Genomic DNA, 16,042 nt, shown 5'->3' with positions numbered 1-16,042 from the left:
CCATCTTATAATTAATGCAGTGTATGGTAATCATCACGAATAGGTTTTTCAAAAGTGAGGCAATGTCACATGTCGGAAACCACACGCTTCTAATTAGACAACCTTTCTTAAAACGACAATACGTCCGATTTTTGAGCCCAATCTCCCTGATCCCATCGGGTTCTGCCGGGACGCCTAAATGTTCTGGTTTTTAGAAATCAAGTCATCAGTCATGTGAAGCTTCAACAAGGAACTTTTTATATTTCTACGATTGTAATAGTGTCTATGCTTTATTTCAATATCGCATCCCCAAGCTAACATACCGTGACGCACAGTGTTATGAAATGCATTTACACGATCTTCGTGATGATGAGCACAAGTTCGAGGCTTTTGATAATAACTGCGCTGAATCTGGTTTTACTGAGCTGAATTTACTTTAGCGATAAGCCCAATGACTTCATGTTCATTCCATTGACGCGCTTATTGCAGGACGTATAGAACGGATATCAGTTTATTCACGATGTTCGGACTGTAACCAACTCTGTAATGCCCAAACGTCGCTGTATTGTCAGTTCGGAGCTTCAGAAGAAGTACTAGCGTATTCATAATCCAATGTCGTAAACAATGAGATATAACCTTGTTTTAATTTAAGCAAACACACTTCCATATATTGCTATTTACTTAGATGAAATGTTGGAACACGTGAGGCAATACTGACCTTACGACTTATCTTGGAAAATAGATTAAGGACAGGCAGACCTACATTTCTAGCATTTGTAGACTTAGAGAAAGCTTTTGACAATGTTGATTGGAATACTCTCTTTCAAATTCTGAAGGTGGTAGGGGTAAAATACAGGGAGCGAAAGGCTATTTACAATTTGTACAGAAACCAGATGGCAGTTATAAGAGTCGAGGGACATGAAAGGGAAGCAGTGGTTGGGAAGGGAGTGAGACAGGGTTGTAGCCTCTCCCCGATGTTATTCAATCTGTATATTGTGCAAGCAGCAAAGGAAACAAAAGAAAAATACGGAGTAGGTATTAAAATCCATGGAGAAGAAATAAAAATTGTAATTCTGTCAGAGACAGCAAAGGACTTGAAAGAGCAGTTGAACGGAATGGATAGTGTCTTGAAGGGAGGATATAAACGGAACATCAACAAAAGCAAAACAAGGATAATGGAATGTAGTTGCGGGTGATGCTGAGGAAATGAGATTAGGAAATGAGACACTTAAAGTAGTAAAGGACTTTTGCTATTTGGGGAGCAAAATAACTGATGATGGTCGAAGTAGAGAGGATATAAAATGTAGACTGGCAATGGCAAGGAAAGTGTTTCTGAAGAAGAGGAATTTCTTAACATCGAGTATGGATTTAAGTGTCAGGAAGTCATTTCTGAAAGTATTTGTGTGGAGTGTAGCCATGCGTGGAAGTGATACACGGACGAAAGTTTGTACAAGAGAATAGAAGCTTTCAAAATGTGGTGCTACAGAAGAATGCCGAAGATTAGATGGAAAGATCACATAACTACTGAGGTGGTATTGAATAGAATTGGGGAGGAGTTTGTGGCACAACTTGGCAAGAAGAAGGGATCGGTTGGTAGGACATTGGAGGGCGAAGTGGAGGGTAAAAATCGTAGAGGGAGACCAAGAGATGAATACACTAAGCAGATTCAAAAGGATGTAGGTTGCAGTAGGTCCTGGGAGATGAAGAGGCTTGCTCAGTTTAGATTAGCATGGAGAGCTGCATCAAACTAGTCTCTGGACTGAAGACCACAATAACAACAATGGGCGTTAAACACAAACCTTGTCAAAATGAAGTAAAAACTTAAAAATGTACATTAATGCACTAAATTACTGTGCATAAGACACTACGTAGTTTCCGCATAAACAGATTTTAAAATCAACGCTTGAAGGTTGTGGTAGAGGTTCAAAACCGAAAACTGTGCGAAATATCAGCCACGCGACATGTTTAATGGTAAAAACATAGTTAATTGAGAGAACAGTACTCACGACCGGCCCAACAGAAAATAACAGTTAATGGCAGGAGAACGAAAATTCTGGAGATGTACAAACAGGTTTTATTATAGTTATACACTTAGCTTGTTATGGTTATAACATAGAAAAGGTATTTAAAGTACACTGTCCATTTACAGACGAAAACGATGAGCAGAGAAAAATGTCCCCAAAATTTCTAAATCACACGTGTGGGGAAAATGTTTTGTCCCTACTGAGATGAAAGCCTGCTGCTGTCCCTGATTTTCTGTATTTTAACCTCTGTTTATTGTTACGTACACGTATATACGATGTCCAGTCGCATTAGTCTTAGTCTAGTACCGACAGGATGTGGAGACATCGCGACTGCAGTATGTGGTCAGCTGCGTTGGGTAGACGCTCCATGGCGAGAACAGCCCGAAAGGGGTGGTCCAACAGCCTCTCGATTGGGTTTAGACCTGGAGAGTTTGGTGGCCAGGGAACACTGTAAACACATTGACACCTAGTAGTCAAGGAAGGCAGGATTTGATTACGATTGTGGAAGGGGCCGTAATTAGTTACTATTGGTTCCCTTTTGCAACTACACACATTTACTTCAAACGGTAATCCCAGGCTCAGCAATAAATAATCACACGTTATTAATGAAGGCATAAAAAACTGTGTAATTAATAATGCTTCCAGTGTGCTACAATTTACCAAATGAGGATAAAATACAGATACAACCAATAACGTTTTAAAAACAAGCCAATGTGACTCCATTTAGAATTTTAAGGCACTTAACCAGTCATGGCTGAAGTCCTTTAATTCCAAGAGCTGACAAACATAATGTAAAACAGCAATTCAATAGCAAACGTTAATTTAAAAAGACAGGCAACTGATCACCAAACGGGTGAGCCAAAATGATGGTAAACTTGATGGCAAAACCATTTAAACCTGCTGTTAAGCCAAGTATGGCAATTATATAAAAATTTAAGAAGTATACAGTAAAACAACAAATATAACAGCAAACGTTTATTTAAAAGGACAACCGACTAACCAACAAATACGCGAGACAAAATGATGGTAAACTTGGTAGCACAATCATTTAAACCTACTGTAACGCCAAGAATGGCAATTACATAAAAAATTTAGAAACATACAATAAATCAGCAAATAAAACAATAAAACACAAGGGCCAGTCACAGACGGTGCCACAGGAATCGAGCCGCGCGGGATTAGCCGAGCGGTCTCAGGCGCAGCAGTCATGGACTGCGCGGCTGGTCCCGGCGGATGTGTTTCTCTTTAGAATAATTTGGGGTAAGTATTGTGTAAGCTTAGGGACTGATGACCTTAGCAGTTACGTCCCATAAGATTTCACACATACTTGAACATTTTTGAACCAGGAATCCACGTCTGAGTAGGTCCGGCAAAAACACTTTCGCGTGCGATGAGATAGGCAGCCAAGAGTTGCATTCACTTCACAAGATGGTAACCCAGAGTAGTGGCAGTGTAACGAATGACTAATGATAATCTTGCTGAGGCTAGCTGACGTCCAATAAACCAAATGCAAAGATGCAAAAATACGCCTAAGTCGGAACCGGCGGTCTGGACTCCGCCCACAGAATACTGTGTTTAGAGAATCCGGAACGAGAAAGGAATCACCATCACCAGAGTATAAAAATCGCCAACCAACCTACAATCAAGAAAGCTGTCAAAACTACACACCTCACTGGACAGCAGCGGCAAGGCGATGAAACGTACACTGCCGTTACATACACTAACCCCCAGGGCAGATAACTGGGGCGTTAGCGGGCCACGAGACAGGAAAAATACCGCTGGCTGAACTTAGTAAATAGTAACAAACTGAACGCAATATACAGTAATTAGAAGTCCATGAAGGCTAATCAGATCTGCCTTCCCCAAGCACTCCACTCGCTGCTCTTCGCCATGGCAACACTACGTGCAGCAACACCAACCCAAGTCACTGGAGAATCGCAAGGTCACAATCGTGAAAGTTTCTCTTCTTGAATCCAAATGCACTAAACTTAAAGCTTACAGGATCTGGTTTACGACGAGGTCGTGCACCCTCGTGACCACAGGCCTTCCATCCGGTAGTCCATGCACTCGGCCAGCGGTCCTGTTCTCGAACTGCGCAGACCTGGCTCCTCCTGAGTCCCCAACCGAACACGACCCGGAAGAACCACGACGTCGCCCCAAAGATAGGGCCACAGTTACTATATACTGATAACCGCCGCTGCTGCCACTAGCGGACAGGCAACACTTGCGAAGCCAAGTGGCGCCAGTCAACACGAGAAGAAGACAAACAACCGCAACCTTGTCAACTAAACTGTGGTGTGCATACTGTAAGGCCTTCGGTACACACACCATCAAATTATTTGAGTCGTCGCTCTAACGAAGAAGACGAGTGTCAGCAATATGTCTCGTGGTTTTATCGTGGCGTGTTTATCTTCTGCTGTTAGGTCAGATGATAGAAATGCCACTTGCATGCTTTGAGTAGCAGGTTGGCGGTGACCAACATTAAACAGAACTTGATTAATTTTCACACACATTTATTAAAATAAAATAAAAACATAGGCATTATGTAACTTGATTCTGGATGCTTTTACAATTGACAATCTGAAGTTCCTTTGGTCTTGGTACGTTAATCTTATTCTCACATATCTCTGATACTTGACGAAGTGTCTATTCATTTATCTTCATGGCTATGTACAGGAATATGATAATATTATTAGGAGCAGACTGAAACTTGACTATAGACTGGTACAGACTAATGCAGACTGGTACAGACTGGTGTAGACAAACGCAGACTGACTAATTGGAGGTCTGTACACTCGTTATAATACCTCGCACGTTCATGTATCACTACGCAAGTGTGATCAGTGAGGAGAAAAGATTCTACGTTAGCAGCAATCTCACTGGCTGCGTTAGATATTAATACGCGGATCGGCGGAAGCAGAATTTGGTCCGTCTCTAAGGCAGCGCCATCTCGTAGTGCAGAGACAGACTAGCGCTGCGCCTGCGCTGTTGTGCATAGCAGGGCGCGCTCTAGTGGGAAAGTTGTGTAAGCGCTAACTATGCGGAACTATGTACACAACGTAAACGATACGGTCTGGCCTCCAACAGAGGACAGAAACCTACAAATAGCACCATCGTGAGCCACAGCACGGCTCACCCATCTCAGTGCACTTCGAACCATGCACATACACCGCAACCTGTGGGGTACATTGTATTGGCCTGCTGGTAGATGCCATTGTGCCGAGAAAAAAGCAACTGCATGTAAAGATGGGCATGGTTCCCAAGATAGATGTATTCTTTTGTTGATCCATTGTGCCTTCTGGAATGACGAGATCACTCACAGAATGCCATGAAAATATTTCCAACGCGCTCCCTCCTCTGGCCTGGGACCTTCCAACGACTGTCGAAGGTTCATTTAATTCATGCCGTAGTCGCCCAACGGCCATCTGTCCGATGGAGCATAAGTAGTGGTTTACCTGTAAAGGAATCCTATCACCACTTAGTGAACACCCAGTTCGGGTACTGGCGTTTGAGTTACAGCCTTCGTTGCCTATGAACAGCAGTGAGCATTTGTGCATGAAACACACACATACTGCGGGCAGCGTACACTGAGCAGTCGTTAGGAGACACTTTCGATAGCCCCTTCATTCATCTGGGCGGTCAGTTTCTGTTCGCCTGTACACATCTCCACAGCAGTAGATCACCGCTGAAGTCTATGATCCTTGATGTTCCACAGTAGTCTCGGCGCCGGTTTTGGATAGCACGATTTTACCTTTCCCGATATGCTTTAACCACATTGTTACGTGAACAGTTTAAAAAGTCATCCATCTCTGAAATCCTTCTACCTTTTGGATGCTACATAAATATCTCCGTTTCCAGATCACAACAACTGTTTCCCGCATCCTCCCGACGCTCTTTATACACCCTTCACTGCTAGTTCTTCCGGCTGCTAGCTGCGACTGCTTCCATAATCCTTGGTTTCAGTTCAACTCGTATTACTACACGAATCAATTTCGTGTGCATATGTGCAGTAAAGTGTAGTAATTGTCTTACTTTCACCCGAACGATAACAGACTTGTGTTTTCTACATTCCGTTTTTCTCTGGTCTCTCTTGCTATTTCGACTGTTGTGATGGAGTCATTCACGAGCTTTGAAAACGTACAACGCAAAGTGATGACTTGTGAAGAATTCACGGGCCTAGAATGTCCGTCTGACAGTGAAGGTGGCTTAGAATTTCACGATTCGGATGAAGATCCTACTATGGCTGCAAGTGATCTGATATCTGCACGACAAGTGATAGCGAGACTAGTAGAGAGACCACACATAATTCAGATAATTTTTGAAAGAAGCTTCTGAAAAACGCCGATAGATACAGGAAAATCGAATCATTTGGGAAAAAAAAAGTGATTTATTTCATAGTGAACTTGGTGCTGGAGCATCGAGAGACGTCTTGATTCGTCTCGCAAGGGATATTCCAGGGGAACAGAAACACAAGATCTATTTTGACAGATATTATATCTCTAAAATTCTAGCTGTATACCTATTCGAGATAGGGATTCAGTATGTAGGAACAATCCAAACTGAAAATTTCAAAATGAAAGGGTTCAAAATGGTTCAAATGGAACTGAGCACTATGGGACTTAACAAAATGGTTCAAATGGCTGTGAGCACTATGGGACTGAACATCTGTGGTCATCAGTCCCCTAGAACTTAGAACTACTTAAACCTAACTAACCTAAGGACATCACACACATCCATGCCCGAGGCAGGATTCGAACTTGCGACCGTAGCAGTCACGCGGTTCCGGACTGAGAGCCTTAAACGCTAGACCAGGGACTTAACATCTGAGGTCATCAGTCCCCTAGACCTAGAAATACTTAATCCTAACCAACCTAACGACATCACACACATTTATGTCCGAGGCAGGATTCGAACCTGCGATCGTAGCAGCCGCATGGTTCCGGACTAAAGCACCTAAAACCGCTCTGCCACCGCGGCAGGCCTTACGTTTGTTTTTCTATCTGACTGATACAACTATAATAGATTTGTGGATTGTCTACAGAACCGTACTTACTGAAAATAGAACAGCAGTCATGCCAATGAACCAGAAGAAGTTTTCGAATTTAATTTGCTCAAACTCTTCGACCTGGAGCGAAAAGCAAGATAGAGCAGCTAACACAGATGCAACAGATGTCAACAGGCTTAAATATAATGGATTATTGTTGCTTCCAAAGGATGTAAGATTAGACCCTTTTAATCACTAGTAAATGTGGAATGAGAAGAGAACAACATCAAAGGCTCTAGCTGCAAAGGCTGTAACCATTGTCATGTATGATAAATGCATAGTAATTTTACATTTAAATAACGACAAAAACTGAATTCTTGTATTCCACAGTATCTAAAGACACACGCTGTCCATCGATTTTCAGAAGTACCATTAATTCTAACATAGCTGTTGTTTATTTGGTGTTTAAAACTGTCCTTATACCAATTTTCTTATTAACGGCGCAAATTTCAAATGGTTTCGCATAAGTGTAAAGTGTCACGTATGAATGAATGTGATAATTTTACGCAGTTTTACATAAACGCAAAGTGTAAAAAAATTTGTTTCCTAGAATTAAGAATATATTTCAATATTTTTTGAAAGCCTTGAACGATTTCAAATTGGTGTTCTAAAAAGTACAGAATGAAGGTCAATAATGCAACAATTTTCTCCTACAGCAGGTTTGCTTTATTCAGGATTCCAATACACTGTATTATTCGCCATTGTTTTGGCTACAAAACCCGGTTTTTCAACGTACTCTCCGTCGAATGTGGTGGCCTTACGCCACGGTACTTAAAGAATCTGTATGCCCTCATGGTACGACTCTACTGCTCAACGCTGGAGCCAAATTAGTGCTGGATCAATAACCACGCCTTCAATCAAGTACTGCTTCTCGCAGAATACATCCTTCATTGGGACAAACAGGCTGAGGACGCTGCTTTCAACTTTTTCCTCTGGGGGAGAAGTGGTGCTGCGCTACTCTATGGATTGCCGTTTGGTTTCCGGTTCGAAGTGACCTCCTGTGACGATGTTCGACAAAAAGAGTGCCGCGATCAGCCTCGTAACGGGCTAGTGATTGCTTCGTAGCTCCCATGGTCTTCTGATAGGCGACGAGGAACCCAGCAGGTAGACACCTTTGGGTACCTCATCTGGTGGACGAGTGTGCCAGCACTACCGATAGAGAAGTCTAGTTGAGCAGCGAGGTTTTCCATTGTGAACCGTCGGTCATCTAGAATGAGAGTGTCCGCACGTTCCAACGCTACTGGATGGGCGCGGCTGGCCGCTAGGCGGGAGATCGGACAGATTTGCGGACCTTTCTGCGTCGATTACAGATGTCTTTCCCTACAACTCGCCTGTTTTTCTTCACTGCCAGGTCTTTGAAGACATTTTGCAAACTCGAATCTCTGGCTTTCCGCAAAAAGAAACTCAGAGCCAGCTCTGTGCATACAACGCACGTCCATTACAGATACTATTTTGATGGCTACGTATAGCGGCGACACCGGCCAAAACTTCACGAAACTATAGCAGATGAAGCGTAAATATTTTAAGATGTCCCACAACTAATTCCTTAATTTTTGAACGTACACTACTGGCCATTAAAATTGCTACACCAAGAAGATAGACAGGTATTCATTGGACAAATATATTGTACTAGAACTGACATGTGATTACATTTTCACAGAATTTGGGTGCATAGATCCTGAGAAATCAGTACCCAGAACAAACACCTCTGCTCATAATAACGGCCTTGATACGCTTGGGCATTGAGTCTAACAGAGATTGGATGGCGTGTACAGGTCCAGTTGCGGATGCAGCTTGAACACGATACCACAGTTCATCAAGAGAGTGGCTGGCGTATTGTGACGAGCCAGTTGCTCGGCCACCATTGACCAGACGTTTTCAGATGGTGAGAGATCTGGAGAATGTGCTGGCCAGGGCAGCAGTCGAACATTTTCTGTATCCAGAAAGCCCCGTACAGGACCTGCAACCTGCGGTCATGCATTTTCATGCTGAAATAGAGGTTTTCACAGGGATCGAATGAAGGGTAGAGCCACGAGTCGTAACACAGCTGAAATGTAACGTCCACTGTTCAAAGTACCGTCAATGCGAACAAGAGTTAGCCGAGACGTGCAAACAATGGCACCTCATACCATTACGCCGGGTGATACGCCAGTATTTCGATGACGAATACAAGCTTCCAATGTGCGTTCACCGCGATGTGGCCAAACACGGACGCGACCATAATGATGCTGTAAGCAGAACCTCGATTCATATGAAAAAGTGACGTTTTGCCATTTGTGCAACCTGGTTCGTCGTTGAGTACACCGTCGCAGGCGCTCCTGTCTGTGATGCAGCGTCAAGGGTAGCCGCAGCCACGATCTCCGAGCTGATAGCCTATGCTGCTGCAAACGTCGTCGAACTGTTCGTGCAGATGGTTGTTGTCTTGCAAACGTCCCCATCTGTTGACTAAGGGTTCAAGACGTGGCTGCACGACCCGTTACAGCCATGCGGATAAGATGCCTGTCATCTCGACTGCTAGTGATACGAGGCCGTTGGGATCCAACACGGCGTTCCGTATTACCCTCCTGAAGCCATCGATTTCATATTCTGTTAACAGTCATTGGATCTCGACCAACGCGTGCAGCAATGCCGCGATACGATAAACCGCAATCGCGATAGGCTACAATGCGACCGTGAGATCGGAAACGTGATGGTACACATTTCTCCTCCTTACACGAGGCATCAAAACAAAGTTTCACAAAGCAACGCCGATCAACTGCTGTTTCTGTATGAGAAATCGGTTGGAAACTTTCCTCGTGTCAGCAGGTTGTAGATGTCGCCACCGGCGCCAACCTTGTGCGAATGCTCTGAAAAGCTAATCATTTGCATACCACAGCATCTTCTTCCTGTCGGTCAAATTTCGCGTCTGTAGCACGTCATCTTCGTGGTGTAGCAGTTTTAATGGCCAGTAGTGTAAACTGTACGACAAATAATGTGTCTGCATTACTTATTGAAAGCCCCTCGAACTTTGCCGCTTCTATAGGATTCCCGGTGTAAGCCAGGAGCATGTCCGGCCGGCGGCCGTATCGACAGGCCCGCCATGTCGCTGGCGGCGTGGCGTGGCCTGCGGTGGCGACGCGATCTGCGCCCACGCAGCGACCGCCGGGCTAGCACGCCGCGCTGCTTCTACTCTCGTGCCGCATCCGGAACTCCCTCCCCCGAATCGCGCAGAAAAGGGCACGAAAATCGCTGCCTCTCAATTTCAGAGAAAGCCGAAAAGAAGCAGTCTTCTCCAGCACTTGCTGTCGCCAACTAGACTAGTACGAAACTACAGAGGTCGATAATCGCGTGCTATCTTATCGCTGGCTGTTATTTGCGACCGGTTGATAGGCGGATGAGTACCGGGAGGGCAAATGCAAAATCGCGCATCCTTTACTGTACTAGCAACTCCTATGCTTCGAGTCTTCATCAGCATTTATTTATGTAGCGTATGGTGTAAATATCAAACTAATTGATTAAATGTAAATAGCCTACAATAGAAACATGAAGAATACATAAAAAAAACATCTCAGGTCACACGAAAATAAAAAAATCCAGTTATGCTCGAGTGACACTTGCGCATCGAAGGTTCCCGTAAAAACTAAGTTATGTATAATTCGAAAGTGGCATACAGCAAACCACTGCTTAACATTATTGGTTAAAAACAGTCTTGGTTGCAATTTTAGTTTTTTAATTTTGAACTACGCGTTCTGGCTTGTGTAGGCATCTTCAGGTTATCTTAATTTAATATTTCTTAAAAGTGGTTCAAATGGCTCTGAGCACTATGGGACTTAACGTCTGTGGTCATCAGTCCCCTAGAACTTAGAACTACTTAAACCTAACTAACCTAAGTACACCGCACACATCCATGCCCGAGGCAGGATTCGAACCTGCGACCGTAGCAGTCGTGCGGTTCTGGACTGAGTGCCTAGAACCGCTAGACCACCACGGCCGGCTGGTATTTCTTAGAAGGATTCATTAGTCAGCGTAGCCAAAGGGCATCGTCGAATATATCAGGCTAACATCGCCTCGTTAAACTCAGTAAAAACTTTACTAGATTTACGCGAGTGACACCAAGATCTGCATAACGCGTTCCCGTTCACAGGAGCGAGTAACAGAATCAGTTTACTGAGTTTAACGATGGTGATGTTAACCTGATATATTCTACGATGCCGGCCGGAGTGGCCGTGCGGTTCTAAGTGCTAGAGTCTGGAGCCGCGAGACCGCTATGGTTGCAGGTTCGAATCCTGGCTCGGGCATGGATGTGTGTGATGTCCCTAGGTCAGTTAGCTTTAAGTAGCTCTGCGTTCTAGGGGACTGATGACCTCAGAAGTTGAGTCCCCTAGTGCTCGGAGGCATTTGAACCATTTTTTATTCTACGATGCCCTTTGGCTACACTGACTGAAGGATCCTTCTAAGAAATACCAAATTAAGATCACCTGAAGATGCCTAAATAAGGCGAAACGTGTACTTGAAAAATAAGAAAACTAAAATTGCAACCAAGACTGTTTTTAACCAATACTATTAATCTATTCCGATAATTGACAATTTCGATTTTTGCCTATTACCGGTGTGGATACCGGGGAGATATCAACATTTGTGAAATAAATGTCCGTATATTTTGACTGCATTGACGTAAAAGCTTATACTTCTTACATCGCCAAAAGATCAATTGACCTTAGACACTGACATAAATTTCACTTTGCAACGTCTACCAGTTCCTGAGAAAAGGGGGTCTTAACAGGCTGACAGTCAAATGACAAAAAATATGTTTTTTGGTGTGATATATTTACAATTTAACAGTTTTCCTTTTTTTCTTTCCTTGTACTGCGGAACGTTGTTTTTTGCCAAATTTTATGCATCTAGGTCAGCGGGGAGTAACCTACAGGTCTTGATGAGTGTGTTTGCGAGTTCAAAAATATGAGACATAAACGGCTGTATCTTTTGATGACTTATAAGTTTAATTTTTTTATTTTACACCGGTAAGGGACCACAGACCTTACTACGTGACACAGATTTCAACTCGATACGTTTAACCGGCTACTGAGAAGTGTTCTGAACTGTCGAACAGGCAGCAAACGGAGAACAAAGTGATCATATAAGGGCTCCGTTTTTACCGAGTGAGGTACGACGGAATCCCAAAAAAGAGTACATATAAAAACACATAAACGCATAAAACGACAAACTATGCGGAAACACGACTCAAACCGAATGTCCATATGCCTTTTCGGTAGTAAGCAAAAACTCGGAGCGGTAATCAGTGAAGGCTGTCACTGGCTAATCTTCAACTATATATTTCACTGTGTACCCAGCATCTCCACAACCGGAGCTGCGAGAAGCTCTCCCATATATACAACGAGTCACAAAATCTATATATACATAATTACTCAGCCTTTCACATTTAAGTGTTTGACAGAGGGTGCATGGAACCATATTCAGGATATTTCTCGACCGTTCGACTTTCGAAAAGCACATGGAAAGATGGAAAACTTACATCTTCCCGACCGAGCTCTCATTTCTTTTAATTTATTACCATCGTCGTTTCTTTCTGTGTAGGTGTAATTTAGTGAAGTACCTTGGCGCAAAAAAGGAAGTTCTGATTGAAATTTCGTGCAAGATTTCGATGGACTGAGAAACACCCTTTTCTTAATAATTGTTATCCCTAACTCATTTATCATATTCGTAACAGTCTCTCCCCTATAACACGATAATACAAAACGAGCTGCAATTATCTGAACTTTTCCAATGCCCACCATCACTCATATCTGGTAAGAATCGCATAACGAGCGCAATACTCCAGAAAAGGATGGACAAACGTAGTGTGTGGAGTCTCTTTAGTACATTTGTTGTATGTTGTAAACTTTCTGCCTATTTAGTTCAGCTTTGTATCACCTTCCGCACCAACATTCTATACTTGGTAGTTCCAACTAAAGTTTCTAGTAATTATATACCTTACGTATTTAGTTGGTGGTGGTTAGTGTTTAACGTCCCGTCGACAACGAGGTCATTAGAGACGGAGCGCAAGCTCGGGTTAGGGAAGGATTGGGAAGGAAATCGGCCGTGCCCTTTCAAAGGAACCATCCCGGAATTTGCCTCAAACGATTTAGGGAAATCACGGAAAACCTAAACCAGGATGGCCGGAGACGGGATTGAACCGTCGTCCTCCCGAATGCGAGTCCAGTGCGTATTTAGTTGAATCAACACCCAATAACACTTTGTGAATTGTCAGGTGACCGAAACTTAGCGGAATTTTCGTTAGTTTCATATCGACGACCCCACACTTTTTATTCATCAGGGTCAATTAACACCTTGCAACCAACCAGCTGACTTGTCTAAAGCATTTTGCATTTCGGTTTGATTTCATGGTCACTTGGAAACAATTTAACAGGGCTGCTCAAATTTTCTTCTAAATCACATAAGTAAATTCCCTTGTACACAATGACCCTGATAATAGCGTAAATGGGCCAGTAACGCAGTAATTGGGAACTACACGCCGTTCCGCATCACCGGAACATTCTTATTTCCTATTCCTTTGTCTTCTTTCTCCTAGAAGTAGAACAAATTCGACCGCAATTCGGTGTTTTCAGTGTTCCAATTCTCCTTTAAACTGAGTGTAAGAATAGCTCCTTCTGTTTCACTCCGATACACAACATGGTACAATCATGGTCACTCAACCGAGTGCAGCATCAATGACACAATGTCTGTCTGTTACCTAGATATCACTTCTTAGTTCACTGAAAATCATTTCTAACAATCAACGGCGGCAGTTTACGTGAGAAAAATGCTTTAGCAATAGGGACGAGATGATTGTATGTCGTGTGCATTAAGGCAGGAATCTCACTCACACACATTATATATATATATATATATATATATATATATATATATATATATATATATATATACCTTTCACATTTATAGCACTCTAGAATTAAACTATAATATTTGGGTACGTAGCAAGTTACGTGTGTGTAACATTCTAACACTCTTGGAAACGAATTTATTTTTTTGAAAACGATGCAAGTGAGTGGTTAAACAGTTGAATCAGTCGGCGCGGAAGATACCATTTCCCACCAGGCGTGCGTGTAGTGACACGCCACCCTGCTTACGGAATGAAATTACTCTGCAGGCTGTCCCAGATACTAACACCACGTGTGCTTCCTAGCTCAATGGAAAGCAGTAGCTTTAACAGGGCCATTTCCAAGTTGAGCTTAGGTCGCTCCACACCGAAAATAATTGCAGCCAGTAACATTACTTGACCATTACCAGTTGCTGTGAGCGGCACAAGTTATCTTCCTACGTACAGAATTACTAGATTAGCGCGGAATGGGCCAGTATTATTATATTTGGTAATTTGGTTACCTATCCAATGAAATAAAACGTTAAACAGGCAGCGATGCTAAATTTTAAAACAAAATGAAAAAGTTTCTGTTCCACAGTAGATTTTCAATTTCTGTAGCATGCAAAATGTTGTGTGTACACATTACTAATTTACAAATTTAATAGAAAAAATATTAAGCGTGTAACTCTGTTTAATAAGATTTTATAATATGAAAATAAAATGATTCGCACTGCATCATTAAGGTTAATCCTACAAATGATACTTGGAAATTGAAACTAATTTGCGAAGGCAGAAAACGCTTGCTGGAATAGAGTGAAAGACCATCTAAATTAATCTTTCCGATGGTGCCACTGAATTTATATTTTGTTCCAGAATGTCACTTTCCAGGTAGCAGACATAGACTCGTCCACCGGAACCTTTGACACCTGCCACACACGGATTGAAATTTCATCCACTTCCGCAAAATGATTCATTCCGAAGGCAGCGTCGACTCGTTTCAGCCAAGTGAGAAGCTTCTGTAAATTCGCTTCGAGTTTTGTATATTGGGAGTAGCGCGGTCGCAAGGACGGGGGAAGGGGAACGGACGAGCCGCCGGTGCAGCACGGTGAGGCTCGCTCAGCGCCGCTCGCCTGCCGCAGCCGAGGCGGTCGACTCGCCGCACACGCGACGCCCCCGGAGCGCCGGCCGGGCAGCGAGGCTACTTACGCGTGGGAGGTATCCTGTGCAGGGCGCAGGCTGAGCCGGTCCGGGCCGGGCAGCACGCGCACACGTCACGCACGGCACAGGCGGGCCCGGGCGCGCCCGCAGCTCGCGCACTACTGCTGCTGCCGCCTCCGCCGCCGCCGACGCCGCCGCCGACGCCTCCGACGCCGCCGTCGACGCCGCCCGCAGATGCCAGCGCCGCCGCGCGGCCGCCCCGACAAGCGCCGCCGCCGCCGCCGCCGCCGCCGCCGTCGCGCCACGGCGTTCGATACGCCGGCCGCGTGACGTCACGGGCACGGCGGAGTACTCGCGGCTCAGCTCCCTGCCGCGGGTCAGGACTGCCGCTACAACAGACGCCTCCGATGGCTGACTCGAATGTGGAAACAGCGGAAGGGTTCGACAGGGACACAAGGAAAGAAGTCTTATCGCTATATTGATCCATATGTACATGAATGAAGTTGTTGTTGTTGTCTTCAGTCTTGAGACTGGTTTGATGCAGCTCTCCATGCTCTCCTGTGCAAGCTGCTTCATTTCCCAGTACTTACTGCAGCCTACATCCTTCTGAATCTGCTTACTGTATTCATCTCTTGGTCTCTCTCTACGATTTTTACCCTCCACACTGCCATCTAATGCTAAATTTGTGACCCCTTGATGCCTCAGAACATGTCCTACCAACCGGTCCCATCTTCTTGTCAAGTTGTGCCACAGACTACTCTTCTCCCAATTCTGTTCAATACCTCATCATTAGTTATGTGATCTACCCACCTAATTTTCAGCATTCTTCTGTAGCACCACATTTCAAAAGCTTCTATTTGCTTCTTGCCCAAACTATTAATCGTCCACGTTCCACTTCCATACATGGCTACACTCCATACAAACACTTTCAGAAACGACTTCCTGACACAAGTCTATACTCGATGTTAACAAATTTCT

At 43.9% G+C, this 16,042-nt stretch overlaps 1 protein-coding gene across 1 annotated transcript in view; it reads right to left on the bottom strand.

The window, feature by feature from the left end:
* LOC126278432 (two pore potassium channel protein sup-9) overlaps positions 1 to 15,300 on the bottom strand; it is a 1,195,629-nt gene extending 1,180,329 nt beyond the window's left edge. Inside the window, exon 1 of the mRNA XM_049978547.1 lies at positions 15,113 to 15,300. The gene's annotated coding sequence lies outside the window, so the exon portion shown is untranslated. The remainder of the gene's footprint in view (positions 1 to 15,112) is intronic.
* Positions 15,301 to 16,042: the final 742 nt, after the last annotated feature.

This window comes from Schistocerca gregaria, chromosome 6 (genome assembly GCF_023897955.1).
Source record: "Schistocerca gregaria isolate iqSchGreg1 chromosome 6, iqSchGreg1.2, whole genome shotgun sequence".
Taxonomy (NCBI): domain Eukaryota; kingdom Metazoa; phylum Arthropoda; class Insecta; order Orthoptera; family Acrididae; genus Schistocerca; species Schistocerca gregaria.
This window is presented reverse-complemented; position numbering and strand designations above follow the sequence as displayed.